Source organism: Nipponia nippon, unplaced genomic scaffold (genome assembly GCF_047370975.1).
Source record: "Nipponia nippon isolate SJK-2023a ecotype South Korea unplaced genomic scaffold, ASM4737097v1 scaffold_9, whole genome shotgun sequence".
In the NCBI taxonomy this organism is placed as follows: Eukaryota; Metazoa; Chordata; class Aves; order Pelecaniformes; family Threskiornithidae; genus Nipponia; species Nipponia nippon.
The window spans coordinates 48,221,202-48,246,990 of NW_028262413.1; the positions used below are offsets into that span (position 1 = coordinate 48,221,202).

The 25,789-nt window shown below is 53.2% G+C and overlaps 1 long non-coding RNA gene across 1 annotated transcript; it reads left to right on the top strand.

Annotated features, from left to right (window-relative positions):
- The first annotated feature begins 14,079 nt into the window (after window positions 1–14,079).
- Window positions 14,080–25,322, top strand: LOC148050330 (uncharacterized). Its single transcript, XR_015701200.1, has 3 exons — window positions 14,080–14,232; window positions 24,218–24,473; window positions 25,146–25,322. It is a non-coding gene; the product is annotated as an uncharacterized LOC148050330 (long non-coding RNA).
- The last annotated feature ends 467 nt before the right edge of the window (window positions 25,323–25,789 follow it).

The window sequence follows — 25,789 nt, forward strand, 5'->3', positions numbered from 1 at the left end:
AAAACATACGCCCATTAATAGGAGCAGAAAAAGTACTCTAAGTGTTTGAATTTATGACATGAAATGCAACAAAAAAAGTAACAAAAGCAAAGAGATTTGACTTAAAAAGCTCACCCTGGCGCTTAGCTGTCCGCTGGCGTGCCCAGGCATCGTGGCGTGCCCGGCGCTGGATGAAATGAGCCTTGGGAGACGAGGTCCTGTGGGCCAGCGGTGGAAGGGACGGATCCCGCACTGCTCTGGGAGCCCTCGCCAAGCTGTGCTGGATGGACCCAGTGGCACCCCAGACCCGGATCAGCACCGGGAATCACCCCTGTGTATTGCAGGTAAGGGACTGCTGGGCTTCAGCTGCCACCGGCAGCGCCGGGCGCATCGGCTCTTGACGCATCGCTGCGTGGTTTTGGTCACCCAACAGTAATCGGAGTCCCCTGCGCTGCCCCTGGCCGCATCCCACCCTGGCGTCAAGGCAGGGACCTCTCTGAGCATCCTTCCTCAAAACTTCTTGGGCTGAGACTCTCCAGCCCAGCTTCGACCCAGAGTAAGCGTTTAGTCCTGAGCCTTCCACGGCTGCATGGGGAAGCCCAGAAGCAGCAGTTCATGGTAAATTTGGGCCAAAGTCATGGCTTTTATCTTGCCCGGGCCAGCTGCAGTGTTCCTGCTCTCCAATCCTGTGCCCGTCATCCCTGTACTGAACTGGAGACTTGACCTTGTGCCTCACGAGCTGCTCTTCCCCCCTAATGCGTACGTAGGGGCTGTCTTGGAAAAAAAGAAAACCTGGTATTTCCCAACACTTACCGTCCATTGCAAGCATCCTAGCGAACCCCGGTATCCCGGAGAAATACGTGATAAATGTTGGGAAATACCGCTGCTTGAAACCCAGCTGTGGGGTGGAAGGGGGGAACGCGGGTTTGTTTGAGCCAGCGGCGCTACAGGGCAGCCGCCGCGGGGTCCCCTCCGTCCGACTGCGTGCTCTGGGGGGGCAGGGGAGGAAAACCCCCCGCATCGCTCCGGGCAAGCGTGGCTCCGTGGCCTCCTGCTCGCTCAGACAATTTCCTGATTTTATAACCCAACGGAGAGTGTGCGATAAATTACCTAAAGTGGGAAAGTCCAAAACGGTCTTAATTTTGTGGTTGTGCCCAAGTTTGCCACATCTGGCATGACAGCAAAATGAAGGTGGTCCCCAACCCCTTCTAAAGCATCCCCGTGTGGCAATTTGGATGAGCAGGAACTAATCAGATGTTGCTTTATTTTTTTTTTTTTTTAACAAGAGAAAATATAAAGGGGGTTATATTCCTGGCAAGAGAGCGCAGGTTCTGTGTGCGAGGATGATGGCGGGTCCCTCCGGTGAAACGGAGCGGCTGCTTTTGAAGGGAAATATTTTTCGGGAGGGATTTCACGTCACCTTGCAGCCGGAGGGGCCCATACTGCATCAATCAGCGATGCTAAAAATGAAAGCGTTGAGAAGGTGAATAAAGACAGAAAGATAAATTTAGCTTCTCTTTTCCCCCCTCGAGGTGATAAGTGCTACCTGCGCTCCAAGCCTTGCTGGAACGTCGCACTTTAAGACTAAACTAATAGAAGTTGCTAGCATGTGCAATTTGGAGCTTACGCTGTAAAAACCTAACTTAGTTGTCCCCTGTGGCTTTATTTATGGCTCTGGGAGAATTAGGCTGTCAAACGAGGAGTGTTGCTGGAAGAAAGCAATCCACGGTTAGAGCCTTATGTGGGAAACACTGAAACCGCTCTTGTGTCTCAGTCCGCCTGCTGATCTCCAGTTTTCTCCCCCAAAAACCCCTGTGATTTTGGGGTGATGTCCACCTCTGTCTGCTTCTGGTGTGACGTTGGGAGCCAGCTTTCACATCAAAAATATGCGTGGCTGGATAACGTCGTGAATGGCTTTAAACCCCCCTTCTACTGCTGGTAAAACCTGCGGTGTTTCGCCCCCGTATTCTGAAGGACTGGGCTCCGCGGTGGCTTTCGCTGCACCAGAAGGTTGCTTCCCTCCTGCTCTCTCTCTACTTACCTGCAAAATCAAGATTTAAAAGACTTATTTAGTTGCCAGACAAGATGAGACAGGAGTTAATCAATGTACGTATGATATTTTGAGAACACAAAGCGCACGCATTAATAAATTATTGTTCTATTAAGTGGAGTGCGGTAGGTTCAACCTGACAATGCGGCACAACGCCGACTCAGTGCAGCGTGGCGTGGAACCAGCAGCATGTTCCTGCTGCTTATTTTCCCCTCATTATTCCAGTAATAAGTTGTTGTTATATGATAAAACAGGATAATTACCAGCTATCTTTTGGAAGGCGGCTATAAGCAGCAATTGCAGACTATATAGCGGATTGAATTAATTTTCTGCCATTTTGTTTTCTTTTCCAATTTCTCTCAGGGTAAATAGGTTCCTGCCGTTCCTGCCATTTTCTATTCATTCTGGGCTTTGTTAAAAAAAAATGAAGCTTCGGAATGAAGCATCTCATCTGTTTTGTGACTTGCGGATGCTGTGTGTGCTGATGGTAACGCGCCATCCCCGGGCACAAAGACGATGCTCGTCAGGCTGCGTCTGACGCCAGCTTTGGCACCTGGATAAGTTTTTTCTTCTTTCTGCCCTTTTGGTGTCTCCAAAAGAGAGGGCTTCTGGTGAGAGCCCGGAGGTTGGGCTGGGCCAGGGCAGGAGCAGAGGAGGGCGTGGGGCCGCAGCACCGTCCATGGCACCGGGCACAGGCACCTGGGACTGCCCTTGCCTCAAATTCACTGGGAATTAGCCATGCAAACCCTGCTAGCAAAATACATGCGCAATTGGCTGGCTAATCTGCATGCACAATTACCAAAATCACATATGTAAATCGGGTAACCGTGTGGAAGAGCTTACCACAATTCACCATTTGCAGGTAATAACCCAATTTCAGCACATGCATTGGCTGCAGCGCTGTGCACGCCTGGGTTTTGCAGCAGGACTGGTCATACTCCAGCAGCTCTGGCTGTCCAGGAAGGCACCAGACAGACGAGCGTGGCCATCCGTGTGGCTCGGGAACGGCCAGCGAGGCCAGCAACCTTCCCAGGTCCTGCCGACAATGCTGCCCTTGGCCTTCTCCATCTGCAGAGGGGACATGGGGGCAGGACGGGAGCAGCACAACCGTCTCACCGGCCAGGGGGTACAGACAGGTGGCACAGAGCCAAGGGTGACATTGCCACGTGACAGCAGCACTGGAAGTGGCCTGAACTTTCTGGAGGCTTTAATGCTCCAAGTAAGCATTTAAATAATTTTACCTCTATTTATTTTTATTGCTGTATGGCGGCTCCAGAAATGGCCAGAGAGATTTAAAATTGCTCTAGATTAGGAAACATTAGAGCATCAGCCGGTGCAGCACACATTCTTTTTCTGTCTGCCTTAGTTATACACTAAACCCATGGAAACTGCATTTATAACAGAAATGCTAGGGCCACCTTTGCTCCTGCATTGCTACCGGCTGCTGCTGCAGTGTCTTTCTGCTGCATCTTTCCTTCCCTCCTGCCTTCCCTCGTCTCTCCCAGCAGCAACGGGTGCTGCACTTTACCTGGCATCTCCCCTAAGGTGAGTGTGTTTAAAAACCCAGCAGGCTTCTATTAAAACACACCCTGCCCTGGCAGGTAGCCCAAGCCCCCTGACCTGCCTCCCGGGGGGTCCCCGGCTCGCTCTTGCTCCAAATCATGGACATTTCCCTTCTTTTCCTCTCTGCTGCCCTGCCTGCACGGTCCTTCCTCAGTGCCCGAGGGACGGCTCCCAGCGCCCGCATCCTTCGACATCAGCCAAAGCACAGGCAGCCCTGGGAGCTCACCCCATGCGACGGGACACGGCGGGAGCAAGGAAGACCACGCTTGCATGGTGAGTCCCACTAGACCTTTTCCATGGCTGGAGCTGGAGTTTGGTGGGTCCTCATTTTTCCTTTGCTCGTTTGTGGTGTCCATGCCCTGCTGAGCCCCTTTCCATGGGGAATGACACATCCCGAACCTCTCCTGGCCGTTTCGTGCTGACAAAACTCTTCTGCTTGCTGTAGGGTTTTGCTGGGGACATTGGGAAGGAGGTGTCCCCGTGATGTGGCTCTCAGGAACGTGTGCTCCTGGCCATTGCTCCATGTTTCTCCTCCCAGCTGCCAGTTTTGCAAAATGCTCACATATTTTGAGCAGTTTGGCTCAAAACTTTTATCACCTTTGGTTTGAAACTCCCAGAAAGTGATTTCCTGAGAGGAATAAAGCTTGAACGGTTTAGATCCCAGGTGATGAGAGCTCTTCTCCAGGCATCAGGCTCCCAATGCAGAGCTCGCTCTGCCCGTGGCTGCAGGAGCATCAGCGCAGGGGCTGGCCTGGGTAGCCCAGCAAGAGGTTTAACACACGCCAAAATACCTTACTGATGCTTTAATAGCAAATCATCTTGTTCTTAGCTCCTACTGCTGATGGAGATAGTGGGGGAGATGCATTATCGGGTTTCCTTCCAGAGACATTTTGCTTTATGGTTGGTTTCATAAGCTGGTGTGACTGGAGCAGCCCACTGCGTGGCTGAGTGCTACCTAAGTAGGGCCTGGCATTAAAGAATAATGTTAATTTTTCTTAAGAGTCGGCAGTGCTAATGGCTTTTTTGATTGCACTGCATGCTCTATTCTTCTGCTTGGCCAGCAAAGAACAGACACCTCCTAAGCGAATGCGAACGTTTCCCAGTGGATTCGGGGAGCTGGATGTGACCCACGGCAGTGCACGGCGAGGGGCAGAGCTCCTGGGAGCAGAGGGTGGGCAAAGCCCCGAGCACAGAAACCCACCCGAAAGGCGAGGGCTTGGCAGGCCGTGAGCTCCGCCAGCTCTTCCCGGGCTTTGTGCAATTGGAAATGTACGCTACGCGGGTTTAATAATTAATCGGGGCTTTATTTAAGTCCATCGCTACACTGTACTGCAGTAATGATTCATCAGATACGTTCTTATAATGTGTACACTGTCATTTTTGTTAGAAGGTATTTCTAAAACAAAAAGCTGGTTGTTACCTGTTTGTATTCAAGCCTGTCATTAGTTACTATGTATCGTGGGTCAATACACAGGCATAAAACAATCCCTTTCCTTCTCTTGCAATGATTAACCCATCTATCAACAGCGTCTGTTTAATATCTCTCACTATAAACAGTCGTTATTTGCAAGTATAGCCAGATGGGCAGATAATTTAAAACATAACTTAGAATCTATTTTAGTTTTTAGAGACCTAACTTAAAAAAAAAAAAAAAATCATAGAAATGCCCATGCAATCACATGCCCAATTTGTGTGCGTAATTACCTTGATTACATGTGTGCTTGTGGTAATTGTCACCGCAGATGGTATTTGGATGCATGAATGGTCACTTGTGCATGCAAAACCGCTCCGCATACCGCACCAGGGTAATTGCACATGCAAATTGAATGTGGATTTCGTGCAGCCTGCGCTGCAGAGCGCGGCATGCAACGCTGGAGCCAGGGCTGCCCCGCGGGCGGCCGTTCCAAACCAGTGCCCAGCCTCCGGGAGCCGCGGGAGCTCGGGCCGTGGTCTGGGTGGCTGTTTCAGGCACTTTGGCAAATACCATGGAGAGGTGGAAGGATGCCGCAGGGGTGTCCGTAAGGCAGCACAACCCGGCTGCGTGTCCCGGCTGGGAAACGCCACGGGCAGCCGGCAGCAAGCGGGTGCTGGGGTGGTGCTGCCTCTCGTGCCCTCGCTGGTGCTGATGAGGGGTGACCCTGTCTGCCCTTTGCCGCATGACAAATCCGCCTTCAAATGCCTTTTGTGAGGCAGTTTCCTCTGCAGGCTCCATGTGCCCTGCGAGAAGGCGCAGCCCTGCCTTGCCCCGGAGAGCGCTGCTGTACCGGCAGGCGTGCAAAAACCTCGGAGAGGTGGGCTTTGCCCCAGGTTGTGCCACCCCGTTCGCACACCCACGTGCCACCCCGTTAGCCCGTCCCTGTGCCACCCCGTTAGCCCATCCCTGTGCCACCCCATTAGGGCATCCCTGTGCCACCCCGTTCGCACAGCCACGTGCCACCCCGTTAGCGCATCCCCGGGCCAGCAGCTCTCGAGGCCACAGCTCCTGCTCGCTGCAAGCCCCGGTCCTCGGCTTAGAAGAATTAAAGATGCCCGATGCTGCACTTAGCAGCGGAGGAGAGAGAGACTTAGGAAGCAGTCTATCTAAAAGGTATTATTAATTTTTATTGCTGCATGGATTTAGAGATTTGGAAGAAGACAAATTCCAAACAGACATCCATTACCAAACCGACAGTGTAGCTTAAAGATAACATTTACATTCTGGCGGTGTTTATATATATCTGATCCCACTCAATCTGCTCCCTGTTCAAACTTTTTGCCACCTTCAGAAGGATCAATACCTACATCAAAGGTTATATGAAGGTGGCCAGATTCTTTTAAGCTGTTTGCATAGCCCTCAGTTTACTGTGCTAACACAGCCTGGTACTTCTTCCAATAACTCTGTTTGCCTTGTATTAGGGCTGTTTGCTGAAACACCTAGCAGAATCCAATAGAGGACAGACTTTCTAAACATTTGGTCACATCTGTCAATCAATAACACCAATCGGTTTCCTGATACAAACAGCAAACTCTGCCAAATCTAATATTTGCCCAAACTTTTACTGACTCTTGCTGGTTTTAAACAGTAAAAGGCAACTGAGCAGACATTAGTGCAGAAAGGTTCTCACTAATATTTAACTCTGGGCAAACAGAGAATAATTCCAGCAATGAAAGGAGCAAAAACAAACAGTGTAATTATTGTCCCCTTTTTATTTGAGATAATTTGCTTAAATGTACAGCTATTATCTGTTAATATGGCGAGGGATAATTAGAAGGGACCAAAACGGGGCTTGGCTGAGGCTCACACGCAGGCACACAGCGGGGCAGATTTCAACTCTTGAACCTTGCCCCTTGGGCTGAGAGCGTGTTTGTGCAGGTGATCTTGGAGCAAACAGGGCGATGTTATCGGGGTGGAAAACACCTGACTCGAAAACAACACCAAAAAAAAAAAAAGAAAAAGAAAAAATACTGTGAGGACTCCAGGCTAAATCTGAATTCCTGCTTAAAACAAAAAGGAACAATAGAGGCCAAATGTTTTTCTGGAGCGACTGCCAGGCTGGGATGGCCAGCCAAAAATTGGCCCAAGTCTCTTCCATAAAACCAGGAGATGCTTTTCATCTGCAGCCGAAAGAAACAGGAGCCGGGCCAGCATCAACACCCAGGCGTGAGCGGGTCCGTGGGCCAGAGGCCGGATCCAGCCTGCGGCGGGGAGCCGGGACCCAAGCGGGGACCGTGCCGTGCGCGGGGATGGGGACGCCTCCATGCCGGTCCCCAGTTCCCAGTAAGGGGTCCCCAAAAAGTGACACCAGCCCTCCTACCCAGGTGGGTTCTCTCGCTGGTGCTGGTTGGGAGGCGGAGTGTAACGGCACGGTTCATCTTTAATTTATCATGTTGTGGAAGGAGAATAAGTGGGGCAGGTAACGATCGGCACGGTTTTCCTTTTGGGTAACCAAACACATCCTTGTGATACGTGACAATTATTCTAAAAGCTTCTCTTTGCAGGTAAGGAGCTCCGGCTCCACTCCCTCAAAGTGTCGTTTTCCCCAGAAAAGGAACCTAATTGGGCTCTGATTGAGAGCAGAAAATACCTAAAAGATGCAGAGAACAATATTTTACCCAGCTAACAGCCTTTTCATTTTGAACACATGGAGTAACAATACACGCGATGTGTAGTCACATCTCTAACGCTTTGTTTAGTGCGGCGCGCTGCTAAATATTAGATAACGGTAGTTAGAGAACGCTTTTTGCAGGGGAAGACAACTGAAGCAGAACAGAGGCTTGCTGCCCGGCGCAGAGAGGAGATCACACCGTGGGTGATGGGGACGATGCTCCCCGACGCGTGTAAATGGGTGTGAGCGGTGTTGGCAACCCTCGTGCCCGCTCGGGCTGAGCTCCTTCGCCCCAGTTTGGGTTCGTGAGCAGCTCCCAGTGCTCCTGCCCCCAGCCCCTGTGGCTGTTCCCTCCGTTCCCGCTCAGATTTTGGCTAACCCAGCCCATGCCAAGGCCTGACGTGCGCTGGGAGCAGCCCCGTTAGGTCAAAGCCAGAGCACCAGGGAGGCAGGACGGGCGGCCAGATGGAGCTGACGGGACGTGAGGCACCACGGTCACCTGCAGATTGCTGTCTCTGGCAGCCAGCAGCTTCTGCCTGGCAGTTCCCTAAGGATCTGGTAACTTCTAGAAATGCTACAGACCAAACCTGCAAGCTGGAAGGTATAAAAGGTCAGCTTACCCTACAAGCTTTGGAAGCAAATCCAGCAGCAGCTGGACTGCGGAGGCTTTCATGCCGGTGTGATACAGGGGACACCGTGCCATGCCGGAGGAGGCAGGATGGGCACTCGCCCTCGGCTAGGGAACTCATCCTTTTTTTTTTGTTTTTTTGCTCATAGGCACACGCCATTAAGAGTTACAGGTTATAAGTTATGAAACCTTATGACTTGAATGGTGAATAAGTGAATTCACGTAATAGACTAGTATGGGCGAAAGGGGACTGAGCCCCTGTATGTTGGGTTTGTTTGTCGTATTTCTTAATGAGCTCATGAAACAAAGTTTAAATCCCAGAGTACATTGTGCTGTAAACTTGAGAGATCCGAACGGACCGTGACTGTCCCGCGGTGGGATGAGCCCCCGCGCTGCCTTTCAGCAGAGGTGCGAGGGTGCAAGTGCCACGTCCCGGCTCACCGCTGTTGCAGCACCTTTAGTGAGCGCTGTGTTGAAATGGCCTCGGGGCGTTCGCTTTTCTGACCCCGTCCTCTTCCCTCTGCAGGAATTGCGTGGGTTCAAGCTGAGCTCTCAGCCCCATGCGTGCCGGACCTGCAGCCGCCCGCCTTCCTCCGTGGGCCCATGCGCTCAGCCCACGCGAGCCCTGAGCACCCCTGCCTTCGACACAGCCCTCCTGCCGGTGGGTGTTAGTCTGGGCGAGAGACGTGCCAGCACGTACGTGGAGAGCCGCCACGCGCAGCCACGCCTGTGTGCCGTGCACGGCAGAAGTGCACGCGTAGGGATTCAAGACTCACAAAGTCTCAAGGAGACAAAGCTCCGGAGAAGCCCCAGCCAGCGCGGGGGCTGCCGGCGCGGTGTGCGGCAGCAGATGGCAGTGGCACCGTGTCGCTGCCTGCCCGGGCAGCCCCTGGCAGCTGATTAACACATTAAGTGCTCAGAGAGTTGCAAGATTTGGGGCTTTGGGGACCTGAAATGTACTCTCTCCTTTTTTGTTTAATGTCAGGTGCAAGGAGTTGCATGTAACGGCGTAGCTCCTGGCCTAGAAATTCAGCCCAAGCTGCGCAACTGAGAGATGGGAATTGCTTCGACGGCCGCCGAGCCCACCCTGCGGCCCCCGCTGCCGGGGTTTGGCTCCATGGGGGATGTCTGGGCTGGCTCCAGCTCCGTGCGTATGGTGGATGGAGGGATGCTCGGGCTGGGCTTCAGCTGCCTTGGAAGCAGAGGCAATGCCCTGTGCCCCCGTGCTGCAGGTCCTGGCTGGCACCAGGGTCCCGTGGAGGAGTGAGAAGCAGCGCCTGAGGATGTGGCACGTGTCGATGGTCACACGTGGTGCATTGAAACACAGGTCAGAGGCTCCCGTGGATGGGCCTGGAAGAAATACTCACCTGGGACCCCTGACCTGAGCCCCAGATGTGCTAATGAGAACTTTGTTATAGTTTATATTCAGACTGCTCTAATTTGCAGGTTGAAAATTAGCTGCGTTGGACCCAATTTTCTTTATCAGTTTACTGCTGCGATATTTTGCTAGACACCAAGATGAATCAGAGCATCGCATCTCGTTTCGTACCGTCTAGAATGTATTTCCTGAAGAACGTTAAAGGTGGTTTACTTTTGAGCAATTAACCTGGATGCTCTGGGTTAGGAGCTGCTGAGCATCCATCAATCACGAGAAAACGCAGCAGGCGGGAGCGGGCAGGACGTCGGGCAGCTGTGAGAGCAAAGCGGGTTTCTTTGTGCCTGCGCGGGCAGAGGGGAGGCCTTGGGCAGAAAGCCACCCATTGATTTCTTCCCCGAGCTTTGCAATTTGGCCAGGACACAGCTTGCACAGGAGGACAAGAGGCGACAGCTCGCCTCGAGAGCGGCTGGAAGACCCTGCGGGAGCTGCAGCCCTCCTGCCATCCTCCCCCAGCCCGTCGCATCCAGCAGGAATAGCTTTGCTCCGGCTCCGTGTCCAGGTTGCATTCAGCAGGCGAGGTGCATCGGTGTTGCCCAAACATGCTCTTTTCAGAGGGTTGCACAACAGCGCGGCTGCTAATTAGCTCCCGGCCAAAGCTCTGGAGATGAATGCCAGCTGCTGTCCCACCACCTTTGCGGCAAAACCCCGGCCCTCCTGAAGTCGGTTGTGAAACTCCTTAACTGAGAAAGCCGGACCAAGATTTCCCCTCTGCTCCCTGCCGTGCCCTGACACGCACCAGCCAGCGAGCTCGTGGCTGTGCCGGGACGGGCTCCAAGCAGCCCAGGTAGGGCCTGATCCTGCAGCCCCAGCCCCGCTCACGTCTGATGGATTCGCCCAGACTGACGCCTGCACTGAGGTTAGAACCAGAAAAGAGAGGTACGGTGCCCGCTGCAGCGGGAAGGGGATGGTGCTGTCAATGCCGTGTGTGAAGTATGCTCATTTGTTCTTTAATCTTAGAAATTATATCTCAGAGATGCCCAGAAAAAAACAAACTGAGCTCTCCATTAAAATTTATTTTTCTGCTTTAATATATATGAAAATCTTCAAAAATGCCCTGTAGGGAAATATTGGCTACGGGACGCTTTTTCCAGCCCATGAGTGATTTTGCTGCTCGGAGCTCTTCCCTGTCCCACATCCAAACTAGTTCACTGAGAAATGTCCACGAACTATAAAGCCAGCATTAAATATTTTTGTCTTTTTCTAGAGACAGCTGGTCAAAAAGTTTCATTTCTCTTTTGACTTTTAAATATGTTGAAACCTTCATTCTCTCTGCCTGGAAAACCCACACCAGCTCTCCCGATGGCAGCTGCTGGTGTCGGAGCACACGAAGTCGCTGCCATGTGGAGTCACCTCCCCACGCACGGCCCGTGCGGGGCGACCTGCTGCAGGCAGCTGAGATGCTCTTTCTCTCCCAGGGGAGACGGGGACGTATGTGCCACCACCGCCTTCTCACCGACCGGAGGCTTGGCGCGGGAGGAGCTGGGTTATCGTTACACAGCATCTCTCAAAGGTTTCTGTGGATTAAGGAGATAAGCATAAAACTCTTTTCCTAATGCTCTTCCTGGCCTCCGTGAGCAGACTTGCATGCTGTTTGCCTCACGCCATTTGCAGCAAACTCCCAAGCGATGATGTACGATATCCCGATGGACTCGGTACTCGGAATGACACCCTGCTCCACAGACCAGGGAGCGCGGTGAGTGCCTGCTTGTGATGGAGGGGACATTGGGCTACCCCTGTTCAGCCAGCCTGGTGGAAAAGTGGAAGGGAATGGCCTTGGGTTTCATAGTTGGGACACAGAAGATGGGTGGGGAAGGACCATTACCATGAACCCAAGCTGCGGTGCACAGCCATGTCCACATGTGCCTCTGCCCCTCCTGCCCCCTCCAGTTTGGGGACATCAGTCCCCATTTGCCCTGGACTACGCTATAAGACTGCGCAGGCAGCCATGAGCTTTCTAAGCCTTTAAATGCCCCTGCGAGGCAATCTGCATTATTGCTGCTTATTTAGGATGCGACGCTGGCCCAGATCTCTCGGGGGTTTCCCATAGGAGCCAGCCCTTGCGTGGCCAAAGAGCAAAGGCAGCCGGCGCGGGTGGGTGAGGGCATGCTGGCAGGGACATGTGTGATGATGGGAAAAAACCCTGGTAGTTAATGACAGGAGTCGATTGCTCTTCTAGGGGTGAATTAAGCTCAGAAACAGGGAAGGCACCAGTATCCAGAGGTGACGGCTCTGCCAGATGTCGGCTTGAAGCGCTGTAGGTGAAGGGTGGTACCCACCAGCCAACACTATGGGTGCAGAAAGAGCTGAGCTGGCCGGGACCAGGAGGTGAAGAGCAACCCCAGGCTGTCCCAGAGCAATGCCCTGGGAGGGCAGGGCGATGGAGGGGGATTTGTGGGCAAGGGGAGCGGGTGGGGGGAAGCCAGGCACCCAGGCAAGGCAAGGTGAAGGCCACACGATCTCTCTCGGTGGAGCGCTGCCAGCAGGCTCTTGTTGATAAAACCCTTGCTGAGGCTTCCAAACCACAGCAGGCTAATTGTAACTAATTATGAAATGTTATTGTTTGAACATGGCACGGTGCTTTGACCTGAATAACAAGGAGGGACACAGCATCCCTCTCGTGTGCCCCCCGCACGCCGGATAGAGGGGCAGGACAGCGGAGCAGCGGGGGCTCCTGCCGATACCTTGGTACGATGGGTCACCGGGGATAAACCCCGCAGGAGCACTCGGTGTTTTCATCTTTAGGCAGGTTAAAAACCTGCAGCAGGCACCGAAAGTTTCCCCTGTGATGGTGCAGAGAGAAAACACTCTGGGCTGGGAGCAGGAGAGTTTAATTGCTCTGATCGTTAAAGGCGATGGTGCACAATACAACGGGAGTGTAATGGGAGGAAAGAGGGGTCCGGCCCCAACACCCATCAGTCCGCCCAGCCAGCCGCTCCTTGCAGACCAAATCCTCCCCTCTGCCACATGCCTTCGCTTCACCCCAGCAAATGTGTTTATTAAAACCACTGGAGAACCCCCAAATTAAAGCACTTTGCGTATTTTCCTGCGTACAATCGCTGTCTTTGTGGCAGGCAGGGACTGGAGGCATCAGCGCTGGGATTTCCTCTTCCACTCCCACCCTCCCTTAACTTTTTTTTTTTTTTTGCCTTTGGCAAAAATTCCAACATTGGTTTAATGTTTGTAAAGCAGCATGAGACCTGAAATGAAAGGTGCTACATAAGCACAAAGCATAATTGAGAGCCTGTGTGATGGGCTCTATAGAAATGCATATATAATAATAATGACATTAATAATAGGCTGCTATTTGTCACTGAGCAGACCCGAGGCCCAGGCACACCCAGAGCAGGCTAATAAAGAGCAGAGAGCTTCAGTCTGCATACTGGTTTAAAATAATATCATATAATGACACCAAAATTGCTCTCCAAACCCTGACGTAGTCCTGCTCGGGGCTCATGTACAGCCAGCGAAGTTTCCCTGGGCCTTTTCCCGGGACACAAACAGCTGCAAACATGGTTTCATGAAACCAGATACCTGCTATTCTCCTGCTTTTGTTAATAAAGGAGAGCTTTCATGAGTCATTTATTGTCCAACTGTTTTGTTTCTCCTTTTTTCCACACAAAAAAGGGAGGCATCTGTTTTCTCTGACAGTTGCGGACATCTGGAGCAGAAGGTCATTTCAATGCCCAGTCTCCATCATGTGCTGGAGGCTTATGTCACCCTCCCAGTTAGTGATTCCCCACTGAAGCACCAATAGCTCCCCAAAACAGGGTGCTAATTTCATCAAAAAATATTAATGTGCTGTGGCAACGTCCTGCCATCGCTCCATCTGCTTCTTGCGTTCAGCCTGGTTTGCTCATCAGCAGGTTCGTGCGCATGAAAATGAAGCGGCCGCCTTGCTTTGTGGAGGTCGTGGAAAAAACGTCTCTGCTCGACTGCGCTGCCTCGTCCTGGAGCGGGGCTGGACCCGGGTGCTGGGAGACACGCGTCAGGTAAGGGGCCAGGATTTGGCCCTTTCTCCCGAGCTCCCCCGAGCTGTGCGGCCCTGGGGGGTGATAAAAGCTGGCTGGGACGTTTGTGAAAACAGACGTGGCACGTGTGGCTGCCCAGGGGGCTGAAGTGCAAAATGCAATATCGGAGCAAAGGAGCGTGCAAACGCCTTTACTCCTCCTGCAGCATCCAAGGGGCTTGGGTGCAGGAACGACCTCCCCTCCCACGGCTGAGCTCAGCTCAGCGCAGCCTCTTGCCTTTGCACATGGCCCAGCCCACCCAGCTCCAGCAGATACGCAAGCGAGAGGATGCTGGGGCCACAGTGACGGGCTCCTGTGGTGGAGGGACCCCAAGGGACCACCCAAAAACCCCTCCTGGCAGCCCAGCCCTTCGCAGGGCAGGAGCCTCTCTTGAACCCTGCGCCGACGGAGAGGACGGCGCTGCAACAGTTTCGTTTCTGGATTGACTCAGCTTGGCAGACCCAGCAGGGATTTGCCATAAGGTAAAGCAGAGCAGGCGGGGAGCACCGTGCCAGAGGTCTGCCTGCCTTGCCTGCACTGCGGGCAGCACTCGCGGCCAAGGCAGGTGATGCCTCTGCGGCGTATACAACCCCCTTGGAGCCCTTGCTCTGGTCCTCTGCGGGGGGCGAGCTCCCCTCCGTGCGTAAACCCCTGCGCAGAGGTGCCTGGGTGCCTCTTGGTGGTGGTGATTCAGCCAAAGCAAACAGGCAGGCCGTGCCCTGCCCCGGGAGCAGCTGAGCAATGATAATTACCTCTTTGTTTCCTTCTTTTGGAGTTATTTGCGGCAGAAAGCATGTTTGCCTTTTTCTGTTTATTCACATGGTCAGTTCTCAAGTGCTTGCTCTCCACGCCTTCGTGCCTTTTGTTTGTGGCCAGAGGATGAGGAAGATGAGGGTCTCTCCCCTCTGCTTCCCCCTGAGCAGTGCTAGCCCCCAGCATGGGCTGCCGCGGGTCCCCTCTGCCCACCCAGCTGTACCAGTTTGGGCTTTACTGGGAAGGGAGCCGGCTGAAGAACGCCTGCTAGATGGGGGCTGCTCCCTGCCTCTGTGTACATCCGATACGCACACATGTCTATTTTATATAAACTAGTGGACACACGTGGGAGGTAAACAAGGCAATCAGTCTGGCTCTGCAATCTGGAAGGGAAACAAAATATGTCTGCAAAGCAAGCCCTGAGCGAGGAGCGTGCTGAACGCGGCTGCTGGGAAGGGGAGCGCCCGGCAGGCACAGGGCAGCGGGTACCCGCTGCACCCACGCCACGGGTGCCGGCCCACTCCGGGTGGGCGAGCGGCAGCGCGGGGTGCCGGTACCGCTCCTCCCCCTTGCAGGATGCTGTGCTGATGCTCTGTATAAGCCAAAATCCCCAGGCAGCCATCCTTGCCCCTTCCACCGCTGCTCTCGCCCTCCTTCCCACCTCAGAGGGGTCTCCTCCATCCGTCCCTCCGTCCGTCCGTGGCGCGGTGCCGCTCTCCCACGGCAGGCACGATGCCAGGAGGCAGGAGGGTGCCTTGGCACGGGGCAGCGTTCACCGACCCTGGCCCGAAACAAACCCCTTCGCGTCCCACCCAAGGTGACAAGCAGAAATGGAGCCTTTCCGTAGTGTTTGCTCTGCGCGAGTACACAATAACGCTGTAACCTTGGGTTGTTTGAACTAGCCAGGAGTGTCATTGCCAGCATTATATTCAACAGTTGTACTTGACTGAATAAGCAGACGGGTTTTTCCCCCCCCGTCATAATGGCACTATCCCACGGAGGGGTGATGGATTGCTTTTTCGGTTGCACATGTTGTTATCGCTGCGCTGTTCTAATGCTAGTCAAACATTATTGTGAATAGCCAAACTCAATAGCAGCAGTGTTAGGCTGGAAAGTCAATATTAGCTGAGCAAACAAAGCAAATAAAGAGTTGCTATTTGCGTAGCTATGAGTATTTGTATGCTCTGCTGCTGAACAGGGTACTTTGAAATAATAAAAAAAAAAAAATGTTTTTTCTTCAAGGCAGGGAATGTTTTTTATTTAGGGTAGAGCAGTCAGCTTTTATTAAAGTTCACGTTTTCTTCCTTAGAAGTTGTGGTGGCCCCGTGAGTTGCAGCAAGCACGGCCACCCCTTGGCCAGCTCTCGGGGAGTGAAGGCGGGCGTGCGAGACGGCTGCCGGCGGTGCCGCCGCTCACACCGGCACTGTCGGATCCCCTGACCTGTAATGCCACAAGAAAAAGTGCGGGAATCCACCAGAGCAGCCGCGTGCTGAAGCAGCAGATGATATTAAGTTTTCGATTAAAAGGCAGCTCGTCTTCTGGAGGAGCAGCTCCGTGTTTCGGCGGTGCCTTCCGGCAGACCCAGCATTGCTCCTGAGCGGCACCTCGCTGCCGCCGGGACAGGGGCCGTGCCTGGGAGCGCCTCTTTCCTTCTGATTTCATTTGCATTTCCCTGTTTCTTGTTAAGTTTCTGGCACTTCTCAAGGTTCGCTGCGTGACCTTCTAAATGACACACGCCTATTTATAACCCGCTGTCTGTGGCCCAGTGCCACTTCAAGAAGCCCTGGGAACGAAATCCAATAAACCGTTCCTTCATTAATATTGTATAGCCCACCGTATGCACCCACCGTGCAAGCTAAAGAGGGGATGCCACAGCCCATCTTCATCCCAGGCTTGTTTCCTTATAGAAAGCCTTGTTAAATATATATGCCGAGCCAGATTAGCTCATGGGGCAGCAGGTCCCAGCCCTGCGGTGCCCTCTCCCCCCGGGACCCCTTCCCAGCTGGGGATGGATGCGCTGCATTACTGGTTTCGTCTGCATAGCATTTTTCATGCAATCGCCAGCCCAGGATGCTTTGGAGAGCTAAATAATACAGCTGGGGGATTAAATAATTAATTCCAAAGAAGGAAAGTAGCTGTGAGGCATAGGCAAGGGACAAAATATATATATATATATATATACACAAATATATATATACACACACAGTGGTTTTGGTGGTGAAGTGCAGGCTGCCTCTTCCTGGAAGGTGCAGGAAAGAGGGCTCTGGTGCTGGGCAGGGTAAAAAAACCTGGAGGAGATGAGATGGGGAGAAGGGCAGTGTGAGATGTTCCTGCAGGTACCAACGGCCGAGAGCGTGCTGGTGCCTGGGACACCTGCAGCCTCAGCTAGCGGAGAGGGAAGGTTGTCCTTAAAGGTTCAGCTGCAGGAAAGAAATAAAGGAGTCGGGGAGATGCCTGGAATCTGGAGGCTTTGCCTTCCTGCTGGTTTTGCGATGGCTGGAGCGGTTCCTGGGAACTCAGCAGTGGAGGCGCTTTGCCCTTGGCCGAGCCAAGTGCGGTGCCTCGGCGGCCGTCGCGGGTGGGCTCCTGGGGACAGCCCGCGTGGCAGGGCAATCGCCTTCGGGGCAAGAGGAGCCTGCCTGCACGCCGAATTAAGCGCATGCATTTGCTGTCCTTTTCTGCAAGCCTCCCGTCGTCGGCTTGCTGCAGCGCGGGTCCCCTTTGGCCACGGTGGTGCCCGGGGCCCGTGCGCGGGGCTGGGGCAGCCCTTCCCTCCGTACCATCGGGGCTCTGCCTCCCCGGAGCTTTTGGAAACGTAAAAACATCCGCTACTAAATTCCACTCGGTGAGCCTTGATATCATGAAGCACATTTGCTCTACAATTATAGCCCAGGCTAATGCTGTTTGGAATAATTAAATTCACATGACAAATGTAGTCGCATTAATTTTATTTATCTTGAGTGGGTTAACAGGAACTAGCAATGGAAAAAGTAATTATTTCGCTTCTAGGGTGCTGGGATTGCTGATTTGGAAACCTCTCCGAGACATATTCCTTAAATGTGGAATAGCAGCATGTGAAATGCATGAGGAGCTAATACAGTGCATAAAAATGAACATAATTTCTGAAAAATGGAATTAATGAGGCAATGAGACTGTTTTAATGAGCACAAGGTCTGCAGTAAATGTCACTGTTCCCATGTCTTTATTGTAAATTATAATATGCATTTTTAGAAAACACTGCCTCGACGCGAGCCGGGAGGAAGCTGCTGGAAGGGGCCGAGCTCAGCCCGCGGGCTCCAGGCTTCGCAGGGAGGATGCGCAGCCCGCAGCCGGTGCAGCAGCCCTCCTCTCCCGCTCCGAGCTTGGCACGAGTGATGCCTTATTGGCGTTGCATTTTTTTTTTCTCGCTGGGCGAACAGGAGGGTTTGGTGGTGGAGGCTGGCCGGGAGCGGAACCAGGAGCAAACAGCCCGAGTCCACGGCAGCTCCCGCCCGCGGCCCTGCATCTGCTGCTGCGCCCGTGAGACGAACGGGGCATCGATCTACCATGCAAATATTAGCCAGGTCACCGTGTGACTTCGGTGGAGGTTTGGTTTGATCAAAAGCTCATGCAACTGTTTAATTTCTCTTGTTAAATAAGGTAGGTGAATGGCAAGGGAAATAACAGCTCCGGGGTGAGCTTCCCTGCTTCAAATAAAAGCTGTGGCTTTGGTACCGCCGCATTAAGCAGCAGCAGCACCAGGTCCCATGTACTCAGAGCCAGGTATGAACAAAAATCCTTCTTAAAACTGATTCATCACCCCAAGTTATTGCAGAGTGTCTTTGTAATTGTATTCCCAAGCATCAGTGCTGGGAAGGTTTACAGAAAGTGGCTCCCCTGGGCAGGAGCAGCCGGGATTTAATCTGGGCATTAACTCCCAGCAAGAGCTGGTGGGCAAGAAGATCTTTCGCTTTGCTCTTCTAATCTCCCCGGGAAGCTGCAGCAAACCTTCTCCCCGCTGCCCACAGCCGCTCGCCCCAGTGCTGGGGGCTGCAGGAGGCTCCCGGCGGGCCCAGCCTCTCAGAGCGTGCAGGGCGGCTTTGGTAACGGGGGATGTTCCCTCCGCCTGCTGGAACGAGGGCTGTCCTTTCCTTGACATCGCTGCAGAACATGTATAGGCGTAACGCTGTCAAAGCTGGCAGGTGGCCCAATGCCGCGGTGATGGGCACCAGGAGAGGGTGACATTTCCTGCTGACTGTGCAGGATGCGAAGCATCTTCTTTGCCTCCCCTGGCCCTGGCACCTTGTCGGCTAATTAATCTCCATGAAATATATCCCTGCAGATCGCCCGTCAGCCACCTCTGGGGCGTTTCGGGTTACGGCAGTCCTCCCGATGCTGTCGGAGAGGGTGACACTGGTGTGATCCCACAGCCGGCTCTGCCCTCGCCCCAAGCTGGGTGGCCAGGGGCTGTCGTGCGGGTGGGCGACCGTCTTGCTTCGTCTTTGTGCTCGCAGCCCATCGCAGCCTGAGCGGGTCCTGCTTCGGTCAGCGGCAGCAGCAGCTCATGCTTGTGCCCCCCACTCCTGCCCAGAAATCCCACAGGTCGGTGACGGCAAGAAAGGCCATAACCCCCAGTCACTGGTGGAGCGGTGCAGAGGAGCCTCCCACACCAGCATCATCCACGGATGCTTTATCGGTCATAACCTGCTGAAATTTTCTAGGGAATAAACCCCTGGCATTTCGACCAGCATCTTTCCAACGAAAACAAGAAAGTCATCACAGTTTTTCTCAAGAAAAACAGAAAAAATAATCAGCGGTGACAGATGTGCTGCCTCGCTGCTCGCCCGGGGGGATGTCCCAGGCTCCCCATGTCCCTAATCCACCAAGGCAGATGTCCGGAGGATCCAAGAGCTCCCCGTCATCCGAAGAGCCAGAGACAGTGCAAGCCGTGCCAGCGCTGGAGGAAAGGCTCTGCTGGCACCGGCACCGCCGCCTTCCTGGGCGACGAGGAGGTGAGAAGATAAACCCCAGCACGTAGCGCAGGTCATCCGGGGCGCATCCTCTTCCAGGAAGGCATCTTTGCCCTGGAATGAGATATCTGAGTTCGTGAGGCTCTGCCAATCCCGCAGCTGAGGGTGTTTCAGGTACCGGTCCTCATCAGCAGTGCCGGTGGCTAATTGCGAAGCCAGGGCTGGTGGGAGAAGCCGAGGGCTTGCTGCTCCTCCGTGCCAGGTCACCGACACCATGCACGTGACTGCCTAAATGGACCCGTACTCCTCAGTTTCAGTGTGAGGTCTCTGGTAGGGATGACTACTGTAACGGGGATTGGTGTTCAGGAGCCGGCGCAGCCCCCTCGCACCCCCAGGCTCCCTCCCCGGCACGGGTACCCCCCGGGGGATGGGGACCACGGGGCTGCTGGGTGCTCTGCTCTGAGGCAGCCAGGTAACCGGGGCAGAAAACACAAAGAAAAATACAGTTTTGACCATAAATTTCAAAAATTATGTTCCAATATGGATCTTTCCTTCTTTTGTACTTGGGTTTCCCTTCAGTTTAAAAAGCAGGAAAAGAAAAAAACAAACACAAAGGTGGCCTCGAGGAGAAGTTTTTCTCCTATTTGTTTTCCCTTCTCCCATTCTTCCATGGAGGAAAAGGGAGAAAAAGGATTCAAACGAAAGGAAATACTTTCATTTCCTTGTGAGGTGCCCGGGCCGCGGCGGGGGTGGCAGGCAGGACCACGGTCCCCGTCCCTGCCCGTCTCCGCTCCCCCAGCCTGGGGCAGCCGAGGCGTCGCAGCAGGATGCGGCCGACGCACCCGCAGTGTGAGCGGGAGGCCGAGCGCATCCCAGCCCGGCGGGGAGCCGAGCCCGTGCCACCTCCCCGGTTTCCTGGGCTGGTCGGCGGGTGTGGAGCCGGCGAATCTGAAAAAGGGCTTTTCAAAATCAGGCTTTTTTAAACTCAAAAGAGGCAAGAGCTCTGTGACCAGCGTCTTCTGGCAAACGGCTGCCTGTTTACAGACATGTAAATACAACTTCACAATTGCCATAAATCCTATTGTGCAATATTCTCTCGAACCAATTAGATTCTGACATCTGCTTAGTGTTTAATTACTTTTTGACGAAGGAAATGGAAAAATTGACAAATAGTTTAATCCATCAAATGTCGGCCTTTTGTGAGTGTGTTTATATAAAGCTTACATGCCAACATCTCTTAATTTTTCTTGCTGCTCTGGCAAGGATAAGGACAAATATTTATATTCCAGGCACACAAGATGGCTTTCATATTGTTTTCATGTTTAACTGATTTCAAATGAACTAAGATGGCTCTTAATGTGGTTACAAGAATTTGCCATTAATTTTCACTTAAAATTGGATCCAGCTTGCTACATGCCTGCAATATATTAAAGTTAATAACGATTTGTTTAGAAAACGCGGTGCTTACTGCTGGCTGATTGGCACACGCTGGCTTGGTAGAAACATCAGATTCCTATTATATTTAAATGATAATTAAGCTTAGAATATTACTCCTATTTTGGAGTGCTTAATGCAGAATATTTTTGTTAATGCTATGGGAAAAGACAGCCCGGTGTCCCTCCATCACCTCCATCCCTGGGAGATGCTCCTGCTTTGCTGTGGGACGACGGGCTCATCAATCCAAAACTCAGGCCTGTCCCTTCTGCTGGCTGAGCATCCGACCCCAGCCAGAACGGCTGCACCGGGCTGGATTTGCCTTTCCCTCCCTTCCGCCGCTTTTGGGAAAGGCATGGGAGAAGGAAAGCAGCCCAGCTCCCTGATACTTCACTTACTTACACATTTAATAAAAGGAATAAAATATCAGAAACGCAAGAGAACCTTTAATAATTCAGCATCTTCGAGTTGTTTCATTACATTAATATTTGCAAAAATTGCCAGCAGCTCTTGACACCTTTTCTCGCTCACGATCTGAGCCAAAAAAGCCACAAGGAAGGATGATATATTCACCTGCCCTCATTACGCTAATCACAGCAGCGCAAGGCTTGCCTGCAAGTGTCCTCGCTCCCCGTGATGGAAAAAGAAGCGCAGCGCAATAAATTTGACCTAGAATAGTTGTTGGGAAGAGAAAAATGCGTAAAGCATGAGAAACCCACTGATCTTACTCATAGCATCTTTGAAAACGCGGTTATTAACTGACAATAAATCTAACAAACTTTATAATTAGGTTACTTCTTTCCTTTGAACTCCCATTGCCAGAGCCATTAGCTAGTGCAGCGCTGTGATTTATAAGCGAGAAGCAGCACTAAGTTCGTCAGTTTATCGGCTTTTATTTTAAAAGGCATTTGTTTTCCCGTCTCTGAGGAAAACCTGCTGCTCCCTGAAGCTTTGTTGGAAGTTGTAACGTGTCAGGTTGTTTTCTTTTCTCTCCCTGCCGAGACTGCCAGCCAGCATCCCAATTAGCCCCAGTGGTGATGATTTCTGGGATGAGGGGAGTTGTCCGCTGGGAGTGGGATGGAGAAGGAGCAGGTTCCTTCCACCTTGGCCATCAGAGGGGTGGCAGACGGTCACAACCCACGGTCGTGCCTGGGCTGGCATCCAAGGGGTGCAAGGAAAGCCAGGGTTGGGAAATTTCCCCGTTTTGCGGATGTATTTGTATTTTGAGCCTGAACCATCTGGGAAATGGGGAGGGGAACTGGTGAAAGCGCTGCCAAAACCTTTTCACATTTATCCCGTGAATTTTGAACTTGTCTGATAGCTCGTAATCCTTTAATTTAATAATTAAAAATCTCGCTGCTGCAGGATTGTAGGGCTGTCCCACGTGTGCCGGCTGCCCGCCCGGGCATGGCATCCCCCATATGGGTGAGGGGGGGATCTGCCTGCACCCCTCCCCAAGGAGCTGCCGCCAGGTCCCCCCACTACCCTCCTCAGTAACCCTCCTGCCTGCACTAAGCCAGCTTTCCTTGGGGCTACCAGCATCCTCCGAGTTTTTCCAGGCTCATTAAGGTCATTATTTGTGTTTGCGGGGAGCGATGAGCGCTGCATTTGCTGCTCGCTGCAGCGGGCGCTGTGCACGGGCCAGGCTGGCTCGGACACTTTTTGTTAACAATCTCTCCAAATAAGCCATTTCCCTGCAGGCTTTCTGCTGTCAGGTCATTGCTTTTAAACAAAAAAAAAAAAAACCAACCTCTACATGAAAAGGGTTCGATTTCCACAGCCACTCGGCGGGTTTTCCCACTGCCTGTGCTGACAGAAAGGGTTTTTTATTGTGCATCAATTACTTTCAAGTGAATGGGAGACATTATGTTATTAAATCCCACCCTGCCTCTCGAGGTGCTTTTAATTTGTATGTTTAGGTTTAAATTTCTTCAGGAGTGCCAAACCTTGTATTTGTTTTCCTTGGGCTATTTTCATTTAGGGTTTCGGTAACTGTCAAAGCCTGCGAGTTAATTGTAGCTCACAAGGTTATCTTTCAAAGCTAACTTATATTTCTGTCATGTGCTGGAGCCAGTCCTTGACTGCCTATCTTTATGATACTGTAGATTTTGACTCTTGTAATTATCCTTTGAGTTTAAGCTGATTATGTAGACTTTATAACTGGTGTTTGTTTAATTTACCCACAGTGTGTTGTTTGTACAGTGGCTCCGAAAGTAAACATGAAGCTGATTAAACATCTCTGCCTGCCACCAATGGCCGTTTTCCCAAAGATACACTAAAATAAACAGTGGAGGGGCTGCGGGAGGGAAGCGGTGATGCTCGCTTGGCTCCTTGCCCTCGGCTGCAGAAGAGCCCCCTCAGCCCAGCCGCACCAGAAAGAGCTGTTTTGAAAATCAGTATTTTCTTAAGCCAAGTAAACCCAGCCTGAAGACGATGCCCTCTGCTGCGGGGCAGGGGTGCGCATTGCTGGGGAGGGGGCACGGGCGCTGGCACTGCCGTGCTGGTGGCTGGCCGGGTGGTTCGGCATCGTGGGGATGCTGGCTCTGCACCGCTGCTCACGGCGGCATCCCGAGCATCTCCGCAGGACAGTGAGGGGCTTGGATTGCCCCTCTTCCCCCTGCTATGCAGGGCCCTGGTGCAAAGCATGGCTGGAGTGACGGTGGCAGGGCAAGAGGTGCCGTGTCTGTCTGTCCCCCGAGCACCTGAGAGGACAAACGCCTCTGTCCGTCCCTGCAGCACCCACAGCGCCGGGGTCAGAGCAGCATTTCACCATGCGCCAAGCATCGGACCTACAGAGCTCCTCGGGCTGGCTCGGCTGCGGCAGGCTGGGCTTTGCAGGTGTCCTTTTGTAAATGCACTCATTTCTTATTAGAAGTAATTAGCTCTTGGAGTGGCACGGCGTGTTACGCAGGCGTTTGAAGCCAAGGCGTTTCAGTAGCTTCCAGCCTTCGGATGGCTCTTCTGGAGGTAGGTGATTTGGACGGGGAGCCCTCGACGTGCTGGCACAGGTCGGATCCTGCCTGCTTTCCCCGATGGGGGCCCGGGTGGGCACGGCATCCCACTGCTGCCGGCCACGGTGTGGGGCTGGGGCCACGGGTCCCTCCGAGGGGGCTGCTGGGGATGGGCACCGCACCGGCTCGCCCCATGCGGCGGCTGCAGGGATGCTCTGCAAGTGACACATCATTAATGAATATTTTTCTTTTCCTTAATCAAAAAGCCTTAAACTCACTCTTGAGCAACTCCAGCTTATCGCATTATCTGGTCTCTCGCTGCAATGGACAGGTTAAAACGTGTGCATCTTATCTCGCATTTTTTTTGTTTGCTCTCCCAGCCGTGCCAGCGCTCCTTCTCCTGCACAACCCAGAGCCGTGCTCGGAAATGCCGGTCAGTCTGGGCACCGAGGACCCGCTGCTCTTGAGGAAAGGGCACCCGGAGAGGCAGAGTCATGCATAGGATGCTGCGCATGGCCACCGGAGACACCAAGGGATGGCAACCACTCTGAGCCACCTGCGATGCCACAAGCCAGGCAGGAGAGCCGCAGGCCACGGCGTAGGGCCAAATCCTGCCCTGGGTCCAGCCACGCAGAGGTGGGTCTGGGGCTGAGAGGTGGGTCTGGGGCTGCAAGCTGGGTTGCAGGCCCTGCGCCAGGGGCAGCGGCTGTGGCATTAATACCTGTGGGTGCTGCCGCCCTGGGGAATAAACTGGGAAACTGCAGCTTTGCTACTCCAACTGGTGGCACTGGGAGGACTGGAAGATTAAAGGTGGAGGCTTCCCCACAGAAACAGGAGCAGGGACCCTGGACAAGCCGTGTGGGACGTTCCTGCAGGTCGACATGGCTCCTAACGAAGGCGCAGGCTCCCAAAATTCCCCCCTCCGGTGCCAGCTGCTCGGCTGGCTGTTTTGGTTTGCAAAAGGTGCGAAGCGGGATGGCAGGCATCCAGCATTCCTGCGGGCTCCTTTTAATATCGGGTTTAGAGAGATTGGAAAATCTCCTCATTCGCACAGGCGCCGTGGGTGGTTTCCTCCGCTCTCCTCCCCAGCCTCACAGCACTGGTTGCTGCTGCTTGGCCCCAGCCTTGCTCTCGGTTCCAGCCCTGCTTCAGCCCCTTCTGCCCGCCCCCCCCATGCTCGAAGCAGAGGGGACTTGGTCGTTTGGTTGCAAAGGAAAAGCTGCCTCCTCCTTTTTCCCTGCTGCTACATGCGCAGCCCCCTGACCCTGAGCAGTTTTGGGGATAATAGGTGCTATTTTCCCATTTCAGCACCTCCTCAGGGCCTGTTGGAGCAGCTGGCTGGGTCACACCTCCTTCTGGTCTCACTTCCACCAGTGTTTTCTCCAAACTGGGCAGGTCCCTGCCGTGCTGGACCATCCCCAGGGCAGCTCTGCACCCACAGCCCTTCTCATGAAGAGGGTCCCCAGGCTGAGCCCTGCTGCTCAGCATCACCGCCGTGGTTCCCGGCTCCGGGTATTGTCTGCTTGAGGAGGGCTAAACTCTGTTTTTTTGTCTTTTAATGACATTTTCTCATCTGTATAGTCACAGAAATAAATGCCAGCATGGCCTGCTGGGGATGGGGGTTCTGGATCCCTCTTGGCTGAGTCCGTCATCGTCAGCGAGCGCTGATGGGCAGTTGGTGCCTATGGGGGAGCGGGAGAGGACCAGAGCTTTTTCTATAGAATCAGACCACCCCTATGCATGCTGTACCCCTCAGCGTGGACATGGGGGACTGGTCAGACTGGAAAGGTAGGCATGTGGAATGGTGGCCAAGGAGCAGCTGGGGTGTGCAGGGGCAGGAGGGGCAAAGACATCGCTGCCGTTCCCGGGACGCGCAGGAAGGGCCGATAACCTAGAGAGAGGGAGAAACTTCACGTGAAAACTCAAATGCGGCAGCCCAGGGGTTAAAGGAA